Below are 20,354 nucleotides of genomic sequence, written 5' to 3' on the forward strand. Positions count from 1 at the left end.
CATTGAGATCGGATGTTTAAACACAGAGCAGATGGTCTTACAGCCGAAAAAAGAAAACAGCAAGTCATACGATTACTGTATTTGTTTACGTTTGCCATTTTGAAAGTTTGATTTGATTTTGATTTTATTGGCGCAAAAACGACTACGGTTATACTGCGCCAAGAAAAGATTAAAATATCAACAACAATAAATTCAGGTAACCTTTAAAAAGGTTACCTCGTCAAATTTGTCTGTAGTCTGTATAGGGAACTGACAGGCAACGATTATTAGTGGATGTTGCTGATTTGGTTGCAGTGTCAGCCAAATCATTTCCCTTTATCCCAATTTGCTAGGAATCCAGCAGAAGCGGATATCAAACTTGTATTCATGAAGAGAATGTATCTTCTGCTGAACCTGACAGAGAACTGGATGAGAGTTATGTCTCAAAGATAATAAAGCCTGTAATACACTCAAAGAATCAGAATATATTATTGACCTTTGGCACTGACAAGTTCGAATGTGATCCAAGGCTAACTCTATAGCATGCAGCTCTGCAGTGTATATGCTGGATTCAGGAAGAATCTGCTGAGATATTATCGTGTCCGGAAAGACAACAGCAGATACTACACACGATTCAGACTTCGAGCCGTCTGTGTAAATCGGCAGGAAGTCTGAGTGCTCAGCTCGGTGTGCAGAATACAGCTGCTGGTAGACAGATGATGGAGTCTCAGGCTTTACCCATTTCTTAAGGGAAAAGTCGCACGATGGGGTATGAGCATGCCAGGGTGGAAGAGTTTCTTTTGTTGTTTGTGCAACCTTGTCTACCATGACGTTAAACTCTCTAAGTAGCTCTTGGACACGAATACCAAAAGGTCGGTTGGCAGTCTGATGGATATTGTACAGGTTTTCCCAACGTGGCTCAAAAAACGGATGTCCACGTAGGATGGTCTGGTAGGAATTTCAACTTTAAAGCATAGTTTAAAGATAACTGCTTACGTCGAAGGGATAATGGTGGTTCGTTTGCTTTGACGTATAAGATCTGGACAGGAGATGTTCGAAATGTTCCAGTACCAATATGGATAGCCTGATGGTGGACAGGGTTCAGCCATTGAAGGACACTGTCTCTGGCTGAGGAGTATACCTGGGCCCCGTAGTCTAATTTGGATCGTACAAGTGCACGATAAATACGTAGTAGGGTGAACCTGTCTGCTCCCCAACGTGCAGACGAGAGAGAGAGCGAAGAATATTTAGTCCCCTCGTGCACTTTGTACGAAGTTGACAAATATGTTCTAAAAAGGTCAACTTTTTATCAAACACAAGTCCCAAGAATTTTGTGTCTGACACTACTGGAATAGCATTTTGTCCGAGCCTTAATTCAGGTTCAGGATGAAGATTACGCTTACGACAAACGTGTACGTAAACGGTCTTCTCCAGCGAGAACTTGAAGCCATTTGCAAGTGCCCAGGAATTAAGGCGATTGATGGCTTGTTGCAGTTGTCTTTCAATAACCCTCATGTTGCATGACTGACAAAATATGCTAAAGTCATCAACATAGAGGGCACTGTTTACAGTTGGAGGAAGCTGTTCTGTGATAGAATTTACTTTGATGGCAAAAAGCGTGATACTTAATACTGATCCTTGTGGTACTTCCTCCTCTTGGCAGAAGGGACGAGAGAGTGAGGATCCCACACGAACTTGGAAAAATCGATTCGCTAAAAAGTTTTTTATAAAAATGGGGAGATGCCCTCTAAGACCAAAGATACGCAAATCTTTTAAAATGCCAAATCTCCAAGTTGTGTCATACGCCTTCTCCATGTCAAAGAACACTGACACCAAATGTTTGCGTTTTAGGAAAGCATCCCGGATGGATGTTTCCAGTCTAATTAAGTGATCAAGAGTTGATTTGTTTTTTCTGAAGCCGCACTGGATGCTGGAGAGAAGATCATTCGATTCTAAATACCACATTAACTGAAAATTAACCATTCTCTCCAGGAGTTTGCACAAACAGCTAGTCAGAGCTATAGGACGGTAATTAGTAGGGAGTTTAGGATCCTTTCCTGGCTTCGCAAATGCAAGCAGAAATGCCATGCGCCAGGAATCCGGAAATTGCTGTTTTATATAGATTCTGTTATACAGAACAAGCAGGCGATCCATAGATGTTGGTGAGAGATCTTTAAGCATTTCATAATGGATGCCATATGGTCCAACAGCACTTGCCTTGGAATGATAGAGAGCTCTTTTTAGTTCCTGCAGAGTGAAAGGCAGGTTGTAGGGAAAAAGGCATTTCTGTGTGAAATTTAGTGCCTCTTTTTCTCTTTTATGTTTCAGGACCAGAATCTCTGGGGAATAGGATGATATCCCAGAGATGTTTGAAAATGTTTCCCCAAGAGCATTGGCTATTGCAAGTGGGCTCTGCAATAGTGCATCCATTATAGTCTAGGATCGGTGAGGGATGGGAAGTATATTTTCCCTTCATTTTTCAGATTTTATCCCAGACTACCTTAGTGTTGGTAGACTGGTTAATAGATGATGTAAAACGGATCCATGATTCCTTTTGACTCTGACGGCGAATGTAGCGTGCTTTAGCTTACGTACGTTTGAAGGCTATTAGATTAACAGTGGTAGGATATCGGCGGAATATCCCCCAAGCTTTGTTTTGAGCCTTTTTTGCTGTTGTGCATTGTGAATTCCGCCATGGCTTGGGAAAAGGTGGAAACTGGGCAGATGTTTTCGGTATGGTATTGGCAGCTGCTTGGACGATATTTTCCGTGATGTACATTACTGCATCATTGATAGGCTCCTGACTAACGGTACTGAGGTCAAAATTTGCCTGATGTTGGAAGGCAGTCCAGTCAGCCTGATCAGTCTTCCACTGTGGTAACCTGAAAAGAAGACATGGTTTCCCACTGTGTAACGAGGTTATCACAGGGAAGTGATCACTTCCGTATGGGTTCTCCTCCACTTCCCAAGTGAGTGAAGGGAGTAGAGAAGGGGAGCAGATAGAGAGATCAATGACAGAAAACGTACGGGTAGGCATGTGGAAGAAAGTGTTTGTTCCAATATTTAGAAGGGAAATGTCATTGTCATTTAGCATACGCTCTATGACTCGTCCCCTTCTATTGATGTTAGCACTACCCCACAGGGTGTTATGCCCATTAAAATCCCCGAGAAGTAAGAAAGTGGGAGGCAACTGCGTTATAAGATCATCAAGGTCTTCCTGGGAGTTGTCAGTCCCAGGTGGCAAATAAATCGAACAGACAGTTAACAGAAATCCCACTGTAAAGCGAACTGCAACAGCCTCTATGCTGGTTGTAAGTAGCAAGCCCTGAACTGGGGTCTGGTTGCCTACAAGGATAGCCACTCCTCCATGAGCAGGACCATCCGCAATTCTATCCTTACGAAAAATTGTGATGTTATGCATTGTGGGATCATCATTTGCCTTCAGATAAGTCTCCTGCAAGCAAAAGCAAACTGGCACGTGCTTTTGCAGGAGAGCCTTGATGTCATCAGTATTTCGCCGGAATCCATGACAATTCCATTGTAGGAATTTAGCCATTATTTTGGCTTGGTGGGTCCATCAGGCGGCTTCCGAGGTGCTGAGGGCTTACTTTTGTCAGTCCTGGATTTATCTTTTTTTTGGGGAAGAATGGACGCTGTCCCGTGTCCATTTCTTCCTCCGCAAAGAGCTCCAAGACTGATTCATCCGGTACCTCCTTATTCTCTACATCCATTGTTTCTGGTATTACGGGTGACTCTTCTGAACGTTTTGGCTTTTCTTTACCCCTTGGTTTTGGTAGTGGTGGAGCACTAGGAGGTACGGATATAGGAGTGGCAGCCGATTGTGTTTTTTTGGTGGGCTTTTGTGAACTCAATAAACAGCTTGCAATCGGGGTGAATGACTCCCTTGGTGGTATAGTCATCTCAGTTTGTGTCCCGACAGTGCACTTTGCAGAAACCTTCTGGGCATATGAAGGTTTCCCGCTTTTTATTGGTTGGATACTTTTTCTGGCCTCTGGGTAGGAGATATTCAGCTCTGTTTTCAGTTTTTGTATTTCTTTTTCATCCTTCCACCGCTGGCATGCTCTAGAGTAGGCGGGGTGCTCTCCCTGGCAATTGACACAGATCGGTTTTGGAGCTGAACATTCCTTGCTCTCGTGGTCTTTAACACCACATCGAGCACAGGCAGGGTTACCACGACAAGATGTTTGTGAGTGGCCGTATTTTTGGCATCTAAAACACCGCAGTGGGTTTGGGATATAAATCCTCACTGGGCAGCTTAGATAGCCTACCTTGATGGAACTTGGAGGCCGTGGGGTGTTAAACGTGAGGATAAGAACTCAGGTAGGGACGAGATTCCCATCCTTGCGTATTGATATTCTCTTAACAGCTGTCACTCCTTGGTCTTTTAATTCAGAGCAGATCTCTTCTTCAGAAACACAAAGAAGGTTCCACTCTGATATAATGCCACGTGAAGAATTCAGAGTTTTGTGGGGGGTTTCAGTGATAGGTATTCCCCCTATGGATGTAGAGTTCAAAAATTTTTCAGCTTGTTTTGTGCTGGAAGCTTCAACCAAAAGGTCGCCAGAACGCAGTCGTTTAACAGATTTTGGTGAACCTGCCAACCCTTCTAATCCTTTCTGGATAAAGAAGGGTGACATCTTTCCAATTGACTACTCTCCGGTGGAATGGAGAATGAGGAAAAGCGGTGTCACTGATGGTGGTGGCGTATCCTCAGTAATGGCTCTTTTTGCAGAGGTGTTTTCTGCATCATCGGGTGACTCTTCTGAACGTCTCATCGTCTCGATTAGGCAGGGGCCTTGTTGGGGCCCCAGAAGAATTAGGATTTATAATACTCATAGGAGTAGAATAAAAATTTCTGATGCCCTAAGTACCTCACTCACCACGGAGCCCTACAAGGGGACGCCCACTCATGAACTAGCAGGTACTGCGTACACGAATGGGACGCCAAGTTAGCTTAGAGGCACCATACCCATGTTTCCAATAAGCCTGGATCCCGTCCCAGGACCAAAGGGAGGGAGACTTATTAGAACGCAGTTGACCCTAGCAGTAAGACCCACCCGCCGATTGATCCCAGTCGGGCCAGTCCGGGACCACCCGTCTTGTCGAAGCAGGGGCCAAAGTGGTGTATTAAGGCTGGGCCCCTCAACCACCAGGATCCCCCTTTCCGAATTCCACGGGTCACGGCGCATGGCTACACACGCCGGATTCCAAAGATGTAACCCTGGAACCAAGGTATGGGCGTTAGATCCCAGTGATGCTAGTCTGGAAGTCCAGCAGCGTCACTGGGAGGTCCTCTCACCATGTACAGATGCCCACATCGAGGGGCATTTTGAAAGTGAATTCTTTACTGATAATACCGCTGTTTTATATTTCTTTTAAATTAAAAAATCCCTCACTATTGCTTCTAAAGTTAATAAACCTCATATAGAGAAGAAAAGAACATTCAAGCTTAGTGACACACTTGATGTAATCCAAACTATTACATTAGTTTGGATTACATCAGGTCACCCGGGAAGTTAATTAATATACCCATGTGTATTGTGTCTGTAAATTGCATGTGTTCTCTGGTTGATTTTACTTTTTTTTGCTGGATGAAAAACCCACGTTTCTGGGGAAATATCGCTATCTACGCCTGAGACCAACTAACTCTGCAACGGTGTAAAAAAGGCCCATAAAAGTCCCTTGCGTCATCAACGGGATTCAAATCCTGGCCTTTTCCACCTGGTGTGGGGGGGGGCAATGATGATACCACTGCTACCGTGCAGAATAAATTTGATATAATAAAGAAAATAGAACGAGGCGTAAGCAGGAGTCATTAGAGGCAGAACATAATATTGGATCATCAACATGTTTTTTTTTTTATGTGCAGTTAATAAAATTGCATTCTTAATCTCTATTTGTTAGTTAGTCTCATTATTTCTGCATTAAACATATTAAGAATAAAACTTTCTAGATAATGGAAAAATCGAAAGGCACCTTGAATCCCCCAAGATGGCATTATTCTGAAAGTCTACAGTAACTTCAAAGGATATATTAGGGTGGTAAATTATAGAAGAAAACTAAGTCTTAACTGTGTGTGTGTAGTAATGTAAGAAATGCTGTCAATAAAATGAGTGAATTCAAACTCATAGTTAGGAGTTCAAATTCACCCATTTTAGGACAACTAATGCTGACAGGGGTAATGGAAATGTGGTGTCACCCAAAAATTGTGGATGATTAGTTTCACTGTGGTATGAACAATGTACAGCAGACTCTCGATTTACCAGGATCGGATTAACTGAAACAGTTCAAGACTCCAAATTAAAAAAAATCAAATAAAAAAAAAAAAATCAACCAGAAATCATAAAATTCAAGTAATAACTAAAATAGGTATAAACAGATATTTTGCAAGTCGTAAATAAGCGACAAGAACCAGTGTTATTAGTTGTCATTGGGAGATTAATGTGCCTATTATCTTGCAACCCCCACTGTCTTTACACCCACTGCTCAAAAAAAAAAGAAAAAAAAAAAAGAAAAAAAAAACGAAAGAAAAAAAAGAAAAGAAAAAAAAAAAAAGGAGAAATGTTTTAGTGCATCGCACCGATTGTTGTGTTCCATCGCACCGCAAAAAGACAAATTTTGTTTCGTTATTTATGTCAGTGATGTTGAAATTTTTTTATAGTAAATTTTTTTTTGTTTAGAAATCGCAAAAATAATGGGTAAATGCAAAAGAGTTGAGCTTTCAGTTAAACAAAGACTTGAAATTATTCAAAAGTTTGACAACGGTGCATCCATTGAATCTCTAAGGGACCATTATAATGTTGGTGACCAAACTATATGCAACATTGTAAAAAATAAAGGGAAGCTATTAGATTTAAAATCAACATTGCAAAAAATAAAGGGAAGCATCATATTGGACACACGAGTAGTACGTGTTAAGTTTTTCATCTATCACCATATTTTTTACGTAGGTTGCTGAACATTTTTCGATCTAGTAAGTCCCCGACTTACGCAACTACGGATTTACATAAATTTGTTTTCACTCAATTTTTTTTTTACGATTGTAAAATAAAAAAATAAAATAATAAAATAAAAAAAAGAAATAAATAATAATAATCAGTCAATAACGACGATCACGGCACGCACAAATTGCACAAGTGAGATCAGAGTAACAAAGCAAAAAAATAGGAAAGAAGAGAAGATTCTTAAAACTATTTGTTTTTTTTTATATGACTGAAGATTTTAGTGAAGGGGGGACATAATATTGTTTTTACGTAATAACGTAAAAACCTACAGAACTCCAGCTATCGGTATCATCACAAATGCATAAGATCGAGTTTACTACCTGTTTATAATATATTGCGCTAACAGAAAAGCCCAATAAAATGGAAAGTGCAAATTGTTTTTATTGTTTTTTGATGACCTCCAGAAATGTGCTTTAGTAAAATGTGAGCTCGTGTGGGGTGATAATAGTGAGTTTTTGCCTTAACCCTGTGAAGTTTTTTACAGAAAATTTTATTTTGACTGTTATCATGGTGAGGACTAAGAGAATAAGTGACAGCGGTACTAGTAAATCTACCAAGAAAAGGAAGGCGATCGATTTGGATCAGAAAATTAAACTAATAAGAATGTATGAAAATGGCCAAACAAACATTAACAAGTATCACGCTGAATTCAGATTTGCCAATAATAATATAGCAGCAATATGTTACTAGTCATTCCCGAGCTATGTAAAACTCAACGAAGTAAGAAGTCCTGGAACGTATCTCTTACATATGTCTGGGGACTTTTGTATTTTTGGATTAACCGGGAAATCCATTATCCGGGATTTGTTTTTTATCATCTATCCCAGAAAATTGAGAGTCTACTGTATTTAGGAAGAATAGGAATGATAGAAAAGGTGGTGGAGTCATGCTTTCTATCAAAAGTGATCTGAGTGCAGGAGCTTTTGCTGAGTCAGAGGTTATGACTGCTGGGATAAAATCTATGCAGCTGTTATTGTTGTTGCGGTAGTTTCTGGTGCAAGGTCTACTTAGGTCACATTGCACCTAAAAAAAGAGTAAGTGAGGTTACATGTGATAACTGCTCTGGAAGCAATTAGAATCGGTCATACATTTGAATTTGTTTCAGGCAGGAAAAAAATTCATAGTTTTGCATCATTACCTGCTCAGTGACAGAGGCTCTGGTACATTTGAGAGGGAGCTGAAAGTAGACTGTTGGCATTGTTGAACAATGCTGCATTCAATGAGTATATACTTTACCGACAGTAGTTGCAAGCAATGTGTGCACTGCAGAGGATCATTTCCTGTGAGCAGAAACAGATGAGCGAGGTGAGTATGGCCAATTCAGGTTCTCGATGGAATTACTTCTTTTCTAGTTTCAGGGAAGCTAGAAGTCTATGATTGTGGTTCAAAAAAGTTTCAGCTGAAATAGTCTGCTATGTGTTTGTTTTTTTCACAGAAGTGTCTACTGTTCCATACTTGCATTTATAATCAGGGTATGGAACCATATCATTAGTTGATGCTATGTTGGAGGCATATTTTGCAGCATCAGCATTGCACTCATTTCCTGGAATACCACTGTGACCTAGGATCCAAGAGAAAACAACAGTTTGTTGATGCTCGTGAAGACTTAGCTCATGTCTTATGAGCTTTAACAAAGGATTGTAAGGTGAGGTGTTTTTGAGAGCCAAGAGAGAGAGAGAGCACTCTTAGAATCAGCATATACTATACTTTTATTGATACAGGAGTGAAATATTTTCCAGGGCAAGCTTAATTGCACGGAGCTCAGCAGTATAACAGCTGCATTCGGCCAGAAGTAAATTGAAACAGCTGTATTACGGAAGGTGGTAGTTGCACTTACTTTATTGTCAGACTTTGAACCATCAGTGTAGATCTTAGAAAAAAAGTGGGAACAATTTTGTGTATGAACAAGATGTAGTTGTTGGATGTTAATTATCTACTATAGCACCTTTTCCCCACTGCTTCACTCCTTCTTGTGATTAATCATCACAAGAAAGAGTGAAGGATAATCCACAAGGAATCGGGTTACCAGGTCAATTATACTGTTTATTTCAGCATCTTTAACTGCTACAATAGTCTATAAGCCTTCTACTGTTCTTTCCTCAAGTTCAAGCAGCACTAACCTTCTCTGGAATAATTTTTTTGAAAATTTTTGAAAATCCTGAAAATCTTCCTCAATCTTAATTAAATGAGCCTCATTGCCCTCAGTCAGGTAAGCAAATAAAATAAACTAGCAAATAAAAATTCATTTCGGAGATCCAAGTACTTATGACAATAATATAAAACATGGCTCCATGTCTCCAGAGCCGTGCAGTGACACTGCAACCTTTCTGAAATACCCAGCTGATTCAGCTTTGCTAAAAATGAGCCATGATCGGTTAATAAAAAACATAGTTTGTAGATTAGGCACAAACAATTTTTCTGGTGGAACATCAGCAACAGACGGAAGAACCAATGAGTTATTTCACCTTTATTTGAGTTAGCCCATCTATGATTCCAAAGAGTCATTAAGATATCTAAGATTCACTTGGCCTCATTCTTAGGATCATTAGCCAAACCCAACTCAAGATCAGAATAATAAAAGTGGTCTCATGCCGAACGCTGAAGGTCATTACTCTGTAAATCAGAAAGAGGTCAACCGGCATTTTCCTTGTTATAATCTGTAGTGCATCAGTGGAGACAGTTCTACAAACTAGAGCCATCTTCGGGAGCCATCAAGAGCCATCAAAGAAAATGTCAAGAACATATTTCGCATTTGAATCTCTAATCAATTTAACCAAAGATTTTAAAGCATCCTCTGTTTTTAAAGTATACCATGACCAGGAGCAGCAAAGCCATATTGTTTATTTGAGAATCCCTCTGAATGGAATACAGTTTTCTTATATATTTTTTAAAATTAACAGTCTATCCAAGCTGAGATACCATAAGAAATAACAGGAAGGAAAACACAATCATAAAGAAGAGACAGACAGTGCCCTACCTCTAATACCCCAATCCTTCCTAATAATTCTTGATATCATGTTAAAACAAATTTTGCAACCTTTTCAGACAGAAAATTGATATGGATGTCAAATCTAATACCTCTGTCAGTGAAGACTCCAAGATATTTAATATTCTTAACGAACTTTAAACTTTCACAACCAATCAGCACATGAGGTTCTCTATGAACAGATAGGTTCCCCTTTGGCAATAATATTTTTGTTTTTGACCCGGATATCGTTAATTTATGGAAGTCACCAAATATCTTCTCAACTTCCAACCCAAGCATGGTACTAAGTACTATAGGTTCTAATACCTCTTGTGTTTGTGGTTTTCATAAAAAAAAAAGAGAAAAAAGAAAAAAAAAAAAAAAGATCGTTGTTCAATTTGTAGCCGTAAAGAGCCTTCAACTAATATTACCAGATCATCTGCATAAGCATCATATGAACATGACTATATTCCTTCCGTAACCAATCCTCTAGTACCAATTTTGACATTAGTGGCCCAAACACAGATCCTTGCGGAGATCCTTGAATAGCACATCTAGTTACCGAATTCTAACTAGACTTAACCGTAAAAGACCTTTCCTTAAAATAATCCACTATGACGCTATAAAGCTGATAGGAGCATTTGTGAGGTGAAGGAACAATAACACACTCTTCCAAGAGATATTATCAAAAGCCCCTTCAAAATCAAGGAAAATGCCAAGAACATATTTTGCATTTCAATCTCTAATCAATTTAACCAAAGATTTTAAAGCATCCTCTGTTTTTAAAGTATACCATGACCAGGAGCAGCAAAGCCATATTGTTTATTTGAGAATCCCAATTTGCGTATATTGGTGTGTGTGTGTGTTATGGGTATTTAATGGCGCACAAGCTGCTGTGTGGCTATAGTGTGCCTATTCACAGGGATGTTAAAAAAATAATTATTATGAAGTCAGTTCAATTTCATTTCAGCTCAAACTAATCATATTTGTTTATAAATTCCATTTTGTTTCAAAAAACAGAAAAGTTCATTAATATTTGCCTCCTCTCCAATGATATGATTTAACATCATCGGTTCTCGCATGTTAGCCAGAGAGTAAAATATTAAAGTTCGACGTTGTTGATAGTGTGGACAGTCAATTAAAATATTTTTGACTGTTAGATGTTCTGAGCAGTGTGGATGCTGAGGAGCATCATCGCTTGTGAGTAGATGAAGATGAGTCAGATGAATATCACATTCAGAACAATTAAGCGATTCTGACCTCCTTAATATTGATGAACAACGAGCATATGACAAGGTGGAAATTTGCGAGGAAGAAAGTGTTTAAGAAAAGTTGACATTAAAAGAACTTAAAGGAATATTTTGCGCAGCTGAAAATTTGAAACAACTAATCATGGATGCAGACCCAGATATCGAGCGCAGTATGCAAATTCACAGGAACACTGAAAAAGATGTGAATCCATACAAGCAAATTTATGATGAAAGGAAGAAAGAAAAGTCTGCGCAAACCAACCTTTTAAAAATATTTTACAAAGAAATAAAGTGAGTTATATATTGTAATTTTTTTAATTTCAATAAACTTTTGATTACTGTACTGCAAATATTTATAATTATCCTTTGCTGTACATTAAATTGCCATAAAAAAACAACGTATTTTTAAAAATGTTGAGTGGTATATCATAGGTTTTGGAACGAATTAGGCTATTTTGTATTGATTATTAACATCGATTAGCACGATTTCACATGGCACGCCATTTTCACGGAACCAATTAATCGTGCTAATCGAGGGATTCCTGTATTTCCTGAATCGGATCTTCCTGTTTGGATAAGTACTCTGCGTCCATCAATGTGTCCTGAATAATCTTTTTTGAAGTTGAACTAGGATTATTTGAAGTAGTAGCAATCACTGGCGAAGGAGGAGATTTTACTGGAATCGTAAGAGGCGTATTACATGCTTGGTCTGGGTGCTTCAGAGCATTGGACTGTTGCTGAGAGAGGACAGCTTGAGCCCAGTCGGAGATTGATATGTTAGATGGAACGGTAACATCAGTTTGCGTGGCTATTAGATATTTTTTGCAATACTGGCATAGGTACAGTTAGGTATACTGGTACAATTAATTTTCTTGCTTCCTGATAACTAACTTTGTTTTCAACTTTATATTTTACAATTTTTTTCTCCATTTTCCACCTTTCACATGTCTTAGAGTAAGCAGGACAGTTACCTTTGCAATTGGGACAGGTCATTTCTTTCGCTAAACAATCATTTTGATTGTGATCGGAGGATCCACAGTTGGGACAAGCTGGGTTCCCTCTGCATGCTGTTTGAGAGTGGCCATATTTCTGGCATTTATGGCATCTCAACAGATTAGGAATATAAGGATGCATGGGACAAAGTAGATATCCTGCTTTTACTGATGAGGATAGATTTGGACTGTTAAAAGTGAAAATGATATTTCTGGTGGGTGTAAGTATATTGTCCCTTTAAGTCATAATTCTTTTGACAGCAATCACGTTTTGTTCCTGAAGCTCTTCTTTAATTTCTTCCTCTGTCACATTCAAAAGGTCCCAACTAGATACAACACCCTTAGATGTATTTAGGGTTGCATGGGGTGTTACTTTTACTGGAATTTTAGCAAAGTTTGTCGTTTGTAAGAGTTTTTCAGAATGCCTGCAGTTGACAGTTTCTACAAGTTTGCAGTCTCTTAACTGTCTTGGGAGACCCTGCAATACTTTCCAAGTGTTTTTGTATTAGAAAGAGGGATAGCTTACTAAGAGGCTGTTCTGATAATGAGTGCATTATTAAGAATGCAGGAAACTCAGCTGCAGAGGAAACGGTTTTTAACCTCTTTGGTTGAGACGAGTCGTGCTCATTTTCTGTCTCTGCCCGACAACTTGTGGGTTCTAAAGAGGGAAACACATTGAGTTCCATATTGGCCCCTTTTAGCCCTTGGCAGATGAACTTTTCTGCCAAAGTTACTGGCCTCGCCACGGGGAGGTAGGAGCAATGCCTGGTGTGACCAAGTGAAATTAGGAGTTAGTCTATTAAATAAGAAAAATAAAGAAAGGTTACTTTTCTTCCTTGCTCTCTACCAGTACTTTTGATACAAGAGCTACTATTAAATAAAAGGATTTCTTAAAGAGTGGAATGAAAAAAAGAACTAGAATTCACCTTTCAGAAAGTCGCAGTGAAAGCACAAAGAGAAATCGCTCATTCACAATTGCTTGGCACCCAGGGCCTGAGTATATTGCAATATTTGCTGTGAAAGCATGCGTTCATAGACCTTGCCCGGAAGAAGAGCAATTGGATGATAAGAAGAGGGCTCAGTTTTAGGTTTTTCAGGTGACTTCAAATGATCATAAGAAGAGCATCCTTCCAAGGTGAGGAAAAAATCCTTCAAGCAGGCATTTGTTGAAAACAAGGTGCTCAGGAAACAGCTTGAAGGAACGCTTAATAACTTTCCCTTCAATGAGGTTCATACCAAGACACCTGTTATTATGAATTTTGTTGACAGCTGAATTAAGATCTTCAACTGAAAATGGTTCCTCTTGAATATTGCTAACACAGCCACAATCTAAATGATCAGTACTACAGAATGCTCCACCTCATCTATATGATGATGAGATCCATTGACTAGGTGATCAAGTATAACATTAATATGCAGAGCCAATCTACAGTTTCAGAGTCTCCACAACGTATAGAACTTATCATATCCCCAAATGGCCTTAATTTGTGCAAACACAATGTATAAACAATACCCCATGGATCCTCATTACCAGCTATTTGCAGTAGCTATTAAATGGGTATATATCAGCTCTTCCAATAATCACATCATATGTAAATATTTATGCATTGTAAATATTTTGAAAATTTGTATAAAATTATATTACGTATATTCCAAAATATCTATACACCCTCCTAGCCCACTAGCTGTACAGGGGGTGAACCTAGGGTAAATAAACTGATAATGATAATAATAATGAGCAACAATAATAATAATAATGATGATAATTTTATTTTCATCAATTGATACTCAGTTTTCAAACTAGCAACAGATTCTTTATTATCACACAATTTCTGACGTTGGAACTTCTTACGCACCTTATTGACCTTCCTCCGGAGATCAGAGGACCATTCACCATTGCACCGGAGCATGCTGACCGGGCTAGCCAGGTGGGTAAAGTGCCTGCCTGGCAACCCAAAGGTCGCGGGTTCGAATCCCGCCTCGGGCTTGGATCAAAGTACTGCAAAAACCTTGGGAGGTGCACTATGGCCACAGAAGCCGATGCGCCAACAACTACCAAAAAAAAAAAAAAAAAAAAAAAGCACTGGAGCACATTTACTTTACTTAATTTCATTGACTCCCTCGAGGCATCAAATAACCTCTGTTGTATAGTTGAACCAACTCAAATCCTATCCAACTCAGCTAACGACATTTCACCAAAAATTTTCCTAACAAATCAGTTGGCTTTTTGGATCCGGGAATAAGATTAGCTATGTGCAGGTGAAGTTTTTATGGCTCCAGCTAATAGAGAAGTTTTTCTTAAATTTTTACCATTTTTTATTAACTTAATTGGCATATGAATTTATTTTCTAAAAGTAGCTTTATATTCCTAGTTACGATACTTAGTTTATTTTGAACTTAGATAGAGATTTTGTAGGTTATTACTTAGTATCAGTAAAACTTGTACTGGGGTTGTCTTCTCTATTGGCTCCATACTTCTGTCTTTCCCCTTCAGCCTTCAGTCTCCCCTCCCTCTCAATCTTTTCAACTAGCATCCAACCCATGTCAAAATACATAACTTACGTATCTATATTCCTTTCTGCCAAACCCAATCCTAGTGTTTCCTCTTTTTTTTTTTTTTTAGGTCCTAGCCAATGAAATCTTAGGAAACTAGGTGGCAGGATCTGCCAGAGTACTATAAAAAATTACTGGGTACCTGACCTGCCTTCCCACGGCATAGTGTGGCAAAAGGTGAGCCCCACCAGGGGCCCAATGGCTAAAAGGTCAGATGAACAATGGTACACAACACTACACTCTGCAATATCCATACACTTTTATATTGCAAATAAAGTGGTGCTGAGAACTTGTGGGACTCCTTTTTCTTGTATGTATGGTTGAGACAGAGCCTGTCAGTATTGAACTTGGAAAGACATGTAGCAAAGGAAATTTTGCTACAGAATGGGGATCCCTTAAGATGCCACGTGATATCAAAAGCTTTCTCAATATCAAGACATACCATGACGAGATGTTGATTTCTAATGAATGCATTTCTTCTGATATTTGATTCAGCCTTTACCATGAGATCTAAGAAATCTTTATTCTTCCGAAAGCCAAATTGATTGCTGATTATGTTTTGGTGAGTCTACGGTGGATGATTTTTTCCAAAGTTTTATTCAAGCAGCTGGTTAGAAAAATTGGTCTATAAGTTGTTAGGAACCAAATGATCTTTTCCTGCTTTAGGGATAACTATTACATAGGAATGTTGCCAGGAACTGGGAATGTATGTGGGGAAACCACAAGCATGTTCAACCGGTTCTGTTATACAGGGCCAACTTAATGTCTAGTTACCCACATTATTGTCACTCCAAGGGTGACATGTAAATGTGTACGATTATTGGTTCCTATTATTATTTATTCATGTTTAATATACACATAAGTTAGTTATAAACCAGTTATACAAATGGATTAACAACAAAAATCAGTAGCTTTCGGGATGCGTGTCCCTTTGTCAACTGACAAATTAAATACAAATTTACAAATTTAATACAATACAACGAGCTGAGTGAGGCACGTTAATCATGCGTCATTGTTGTTGCGCGGACGTGCTGCTTTCTACGCCACTGATCATCCAGTAATAAAACGGTTGTCTCCAGGATGGGATGTAGACGTATGCCTTTCTGGCGATTTAATGCCTTTGGATTGTTTACTATGTTGAGTGACTCTAGCCATAGGCGGTGGCGAAAGTGTCGTGAGTGGTCTACTATTTCAAAGTCGCGTTTGGGGTCAAGATCGTGGTTGGTGGCCCAAAAATGTTCCGCGACCGCGGACTGGTCAGTTTCGGCAAGCCGGATTGCTCTGTCGTGTTCCGTGAGGCGATCCTGGAGACGCCTTGATGTTTCTCCTATGTAGCAACTGTTACAGTCTCTACAGGTGTGACAGGGGTCTTCACGCTGGAGACAAGTGAACGTAGGTTCCTGCAGGGTAATTGCACACATTTGATGTTGTAACTTCTGACCTTCGAGATCCGTCCTGACACGCCTGGATAATAGGGAATGTAGGCGGACGATATATCGACTTGGTTCGGTGGTCTTGGGTTGGATGTGAGTTCTTCTGCCTGTAAATAGGCATCTGCTTAGTACATGGGATGGATAACCACATTTGGTTAGGTCCGCCTTCACACGGGAGATCTCGTTACGCCTAATTGTGTCGGTGCTAGAGCCATTCTAGCTAGAGCCATTCTAGCACCGACACAATTAGGCGTAACGAGATCTCCCGTGTGAAGGCGGACCTAACCAAATGTGGTTATCCATCCCATGTACTAAGCAGATGCCTATTACAGGCAGAAGAACTCACATCCAACCCAAGACCACCGAACCAAGTCGATATATCGTCCGCCTACATTCCCTATTATCCAGGCGTGTCAGGACGGATCTCGAAGGTCCTTAGAAGTTACAACATCAAATGTGTGCAATTACCCTGCAGGAACCTACGTTCACTTGTCTCCAGCGTGAAGACCACTGTCACACCTGTCTTACGCAGCAATGTGGTATATCGCATCACCTGTAGAGACTGTAACAGTTGCTACATAGGAGAAACATCAAGGCGTCTCCAGGATCGCCTCACGGAACACGACAGAGCAATCCGGCTTGCCGAAACTGACCAGTCCGCGATCGCGGAACATTTTTGGGCCACCAACCACGATCTTGACCCCAAACGCGACTTTGAAATAGTAGACCACTCACGACACTTTCGCCACCGCCTATGGCTAGAGTCACTCAACATAGTAAACAATCCAAAGGCATTAAATCGCCAGAAAGGCATACGTCTACATCCCATCCTGGAGACAACCGTTTTATTACTGGATGATCAGTGGCGTAGAAAGCAGCACGTCCGCGCAACAACAATGCCGCATGATTAACGTGCCTCACTCAGCTCGTTGTGTTGTATTAAATTTGTAAATTTGTATTTAATTTGTCAGTTGACAAAGGGACATGCATCCCGAAAGCTACTGATTTTTGTTGTTAATCCATTTGTATAACTGGTTTATAACTAACTTATGTGTATATTAAACTATGGACCCCCAGTACTCCAGGCCCATTCGTTACTATTTATTCATGTTCCTATTTTTATGAGACGACTGCAATTGTTAAACAATATTGTTGATTAATGTATTAAATATTATTCATAATCAAAATTTTTGTTCAGCATAATGTTAAATTATTTAATTACTTCTTAGTTACTGTAAAATTTGAAAAGATAAAAAATAAAAAAATTACTATTATAAAAAGCCCCCATATAAGTTTTGCACAGGACCCAGCAAATTTTGGGGCCAGAACCTAAATGTATGTTCGGAAAAGATTCGACTGTAAAAGTTCGATGAGGATAAAGATTTCTCGTCTAAATGTTTAAGCATTACATAGTAAATTCCATCATGGTCATTTACCAAAAAAAATGATATACAGGAATTTTGCTAGCAGGGAAAAGAAAGTTATTATCCCTTTGCATAAGGCAATAGTCAGGCCACAACTTGAGTACTGTGTACAGGTCTGGAGGCCTCTTTTTAGGAAGGACATTGCTTTAGCGAGTACACAGAAGGGCTACAAGATTAGTGAGGGAAATGAAGGGGGCCCTCCTACCAAGGAAGACTTCAGTTCTGCACATTGCAGTGTCTTGAGACTAGGCACCTACGAGGTGATTTTTTGAGGTGTATAAGGTCTTGAATGGGTTGATCAGGCTCAATTCTGATGGGATTCTTCATCTTGTGCATCACCTTCTTCTACTACTACTACTACCCGTAGCCAGAGTAGGCCCACAAGCGTTAGAACTAGGACCATTTTTATGGTCTACTGTCCCACACAAGTTCTTAAATTTGAACTTGGGCCACGTGGGGCGCATTGCTTTTGCCAATGACATAATTCTCACCATTCCAGCTCCGACTAGAGAACTATATGCACCTAATTGTCATCAAAATTTATTGAGAAAAATGTTTGTTTTTGGAATACCGGTATCCCGGTTTCATAAATTAAAAATATCGAAATACGGTATTAAGATTTTGACCATATTGTAAGCCCTAGTACTTGCATTGAATTGATTTATTTCTAACTTTATGGTTTGTAAATCCTATTAGGAGGAGCAATTGTTATTTATTTCCATAAAGTCAATTAAGCAAGTTTCAAAAGTTTTAAAATTCCAGTGTTGTTATATATCATGTTTTAAAAGTTCAGTTTAAAGAATTTTCCAACTAGTACATATTATATTACATAAACCTCTTTACATCTTATCTATTAGAGCAGATACGTTTAATTTTTAAGAATGATTCAGAATTTAATTTTAAAGTAATTTAAAACTGTTAACTATAGAATTAGAAGAATGTCATGTGTTAACAGCCTTTGTTTACGTCTCTTTGTGTATAATTTTATAAAACCCAAATCCAAGCCTGAAAGACAGTTTTTAATATTGAAATCTAAAATGTATTCAATTTTATTTAGTTATTGGGATTGTTTGGGGTCTCTTTTTCTTTTGCAATTGGCACAGTTGTTGGCACCAGTAAACTAATTAAAAACTTCATGTGGGAAAACTGTCTTTCTTAAATCCTTCTTACTTATGAATTGAATGAAGTTTTGCCAGGTGGGTGAAGTGGAGAAATTATGGGGAAACCACTAGGGGGTAAAAAGCATCTAATATCTGAAGGTACTGATAGCAATGGAAAGCTTAAAAACATGTAAAAAATATGGAAAAACCGTTGGATTAATCTAGTAAAAACAGTAAATCCCATCCTAACTCTTGTGGGGATAAGAAAAATCAGTGGTGACTGAATTATTTCTGAGGGTGGTGTTAATATAGAATTGAATCAAGTTTGCTTGGGAAATGCTCCGAAATCACGTGGCTCTGGAGGTGGCAGCCCAGCCTCCATGAAGGAGGCTGGGCTGCCACCTCCAGAGCCACGGCTGGTCACCCACTTTTAAGTAGAGCCAGTGCAATTCCAAAAAAAAAAAAAAAAAAAAAAAAAAAATGAAGAGATCATTTTGCATTCTACTAAGAATGGTGGGAAAGTAAGAATTTGTAATAATTATAAAGAAGAATCTCTGCATTGAGTAGTTGAAAGCATTTGGGCACAAAATTATTATTTACAATGAAGAATTGAGGGAGAAGGATTTCTTGGACGACTTCTTAAAAATACTGATGAGTCTGGAACTTGTCACCAGACTTTGATAGTGAGATGTGGAGGCTTGCTTTTGCAGCAGAAATAATAATTGGAGGGTAATAACTGGATTGTGAAAGTTCCTGAAGGGAATGGCTATTCATGAGTTGGATGTCTTACAAGTTTGATATCATATACTTGGATTTCAGGAAAGCTTTTGACACTGTTGCAATGGAAGACTGCTGTACAAATTGGAGTGGTATGGCATTAAGCGCAAGTTGTTGCAATGGATAAAGGGATGGTTGAGTGGGAGACAGCAGAGAGTGGTAATCAATGGACACTGCTTTATGTGGACTAATGTTATTAATGGAGTTCGGTGCTGGGCCCATTCTTGTTTTGTGTATTTATTAATGATATCGATGACATTATATCAGGCTTAATGTCCAAGTTTGCAGATGATACAAAGGTTGGCAGGGTTGTTAATGATAGTAAAGACAGTATGCTACTGCAACAAGATCTAGAAAAGTTAAATAGGCTGAGAAGTGGCAACTGAAGTTTAATATTGACAAACGAAAAGTACTGCATTTGGGTAGCAGTAACCCAAGAGAAACGTACCAAATGTGTGGTACTACACTCGGGGATGCAGAGAATGAAAAAGACCTGGGGGTAATTGTGCAGTCGGATATGAAGTTCTCTCAGCAGTGCAGACAGGCTGCCAGAGCAAGTCATGGAGTTTTGTCAATGATATATAGGAATTTTGCTACCAGAAACAAGGAGATGATTATCCCTCTGTATAAGGCAATGGTCAGGCCACACCTTGAGTACTGCATACAGGTCTAGATGCCTCATTTTAGGAAGGATGTAGAGTTGCTAGAATGAGTACAGAGAAGGACAACAAGATTGGTGAGAGGAACAAAGGGGTTCTCTTACCAGGAGAGGCTTAAATTCTGTCAGTTGCAGCATCTGGAGACTAGGCACCTGCAAGGTGATTTGATTGAGGTGTACAAGGTCTTGAATGGTTTG

At 39.2% G+C, this 20,354-nt stretch overlaps 1 protein-coding gene across 4 annotated transcripts in view; it reads right to left on the reverse strand.

The window, feature by feature from the left end:
• The window catches only part of LOC150085792 (clathrin interactor 1-like), a 379,846-nt gene that overhangs the window by 3,847 nt on the left and 355,645 nt on the right, over nucleotides 1-20,354 (reverse strand). The window lies entirely within an intron of this gene.

This window comes from Mastigoproctus giganteus, chromosome 5 (genome assembly GCF_048544385.1).
Source record: "Mastigoproctus giganteus isolate SK-2022 chromosome 5, ASM4854438v1, whole genome shotgun sequence".
Lineage (NCBI taxonomy): Eukaryota > Metazoa > Arthropoda > Arachnida > Uropygi > Thelyphonidae > Mastigoproctus > Mastigoproctus giganteus.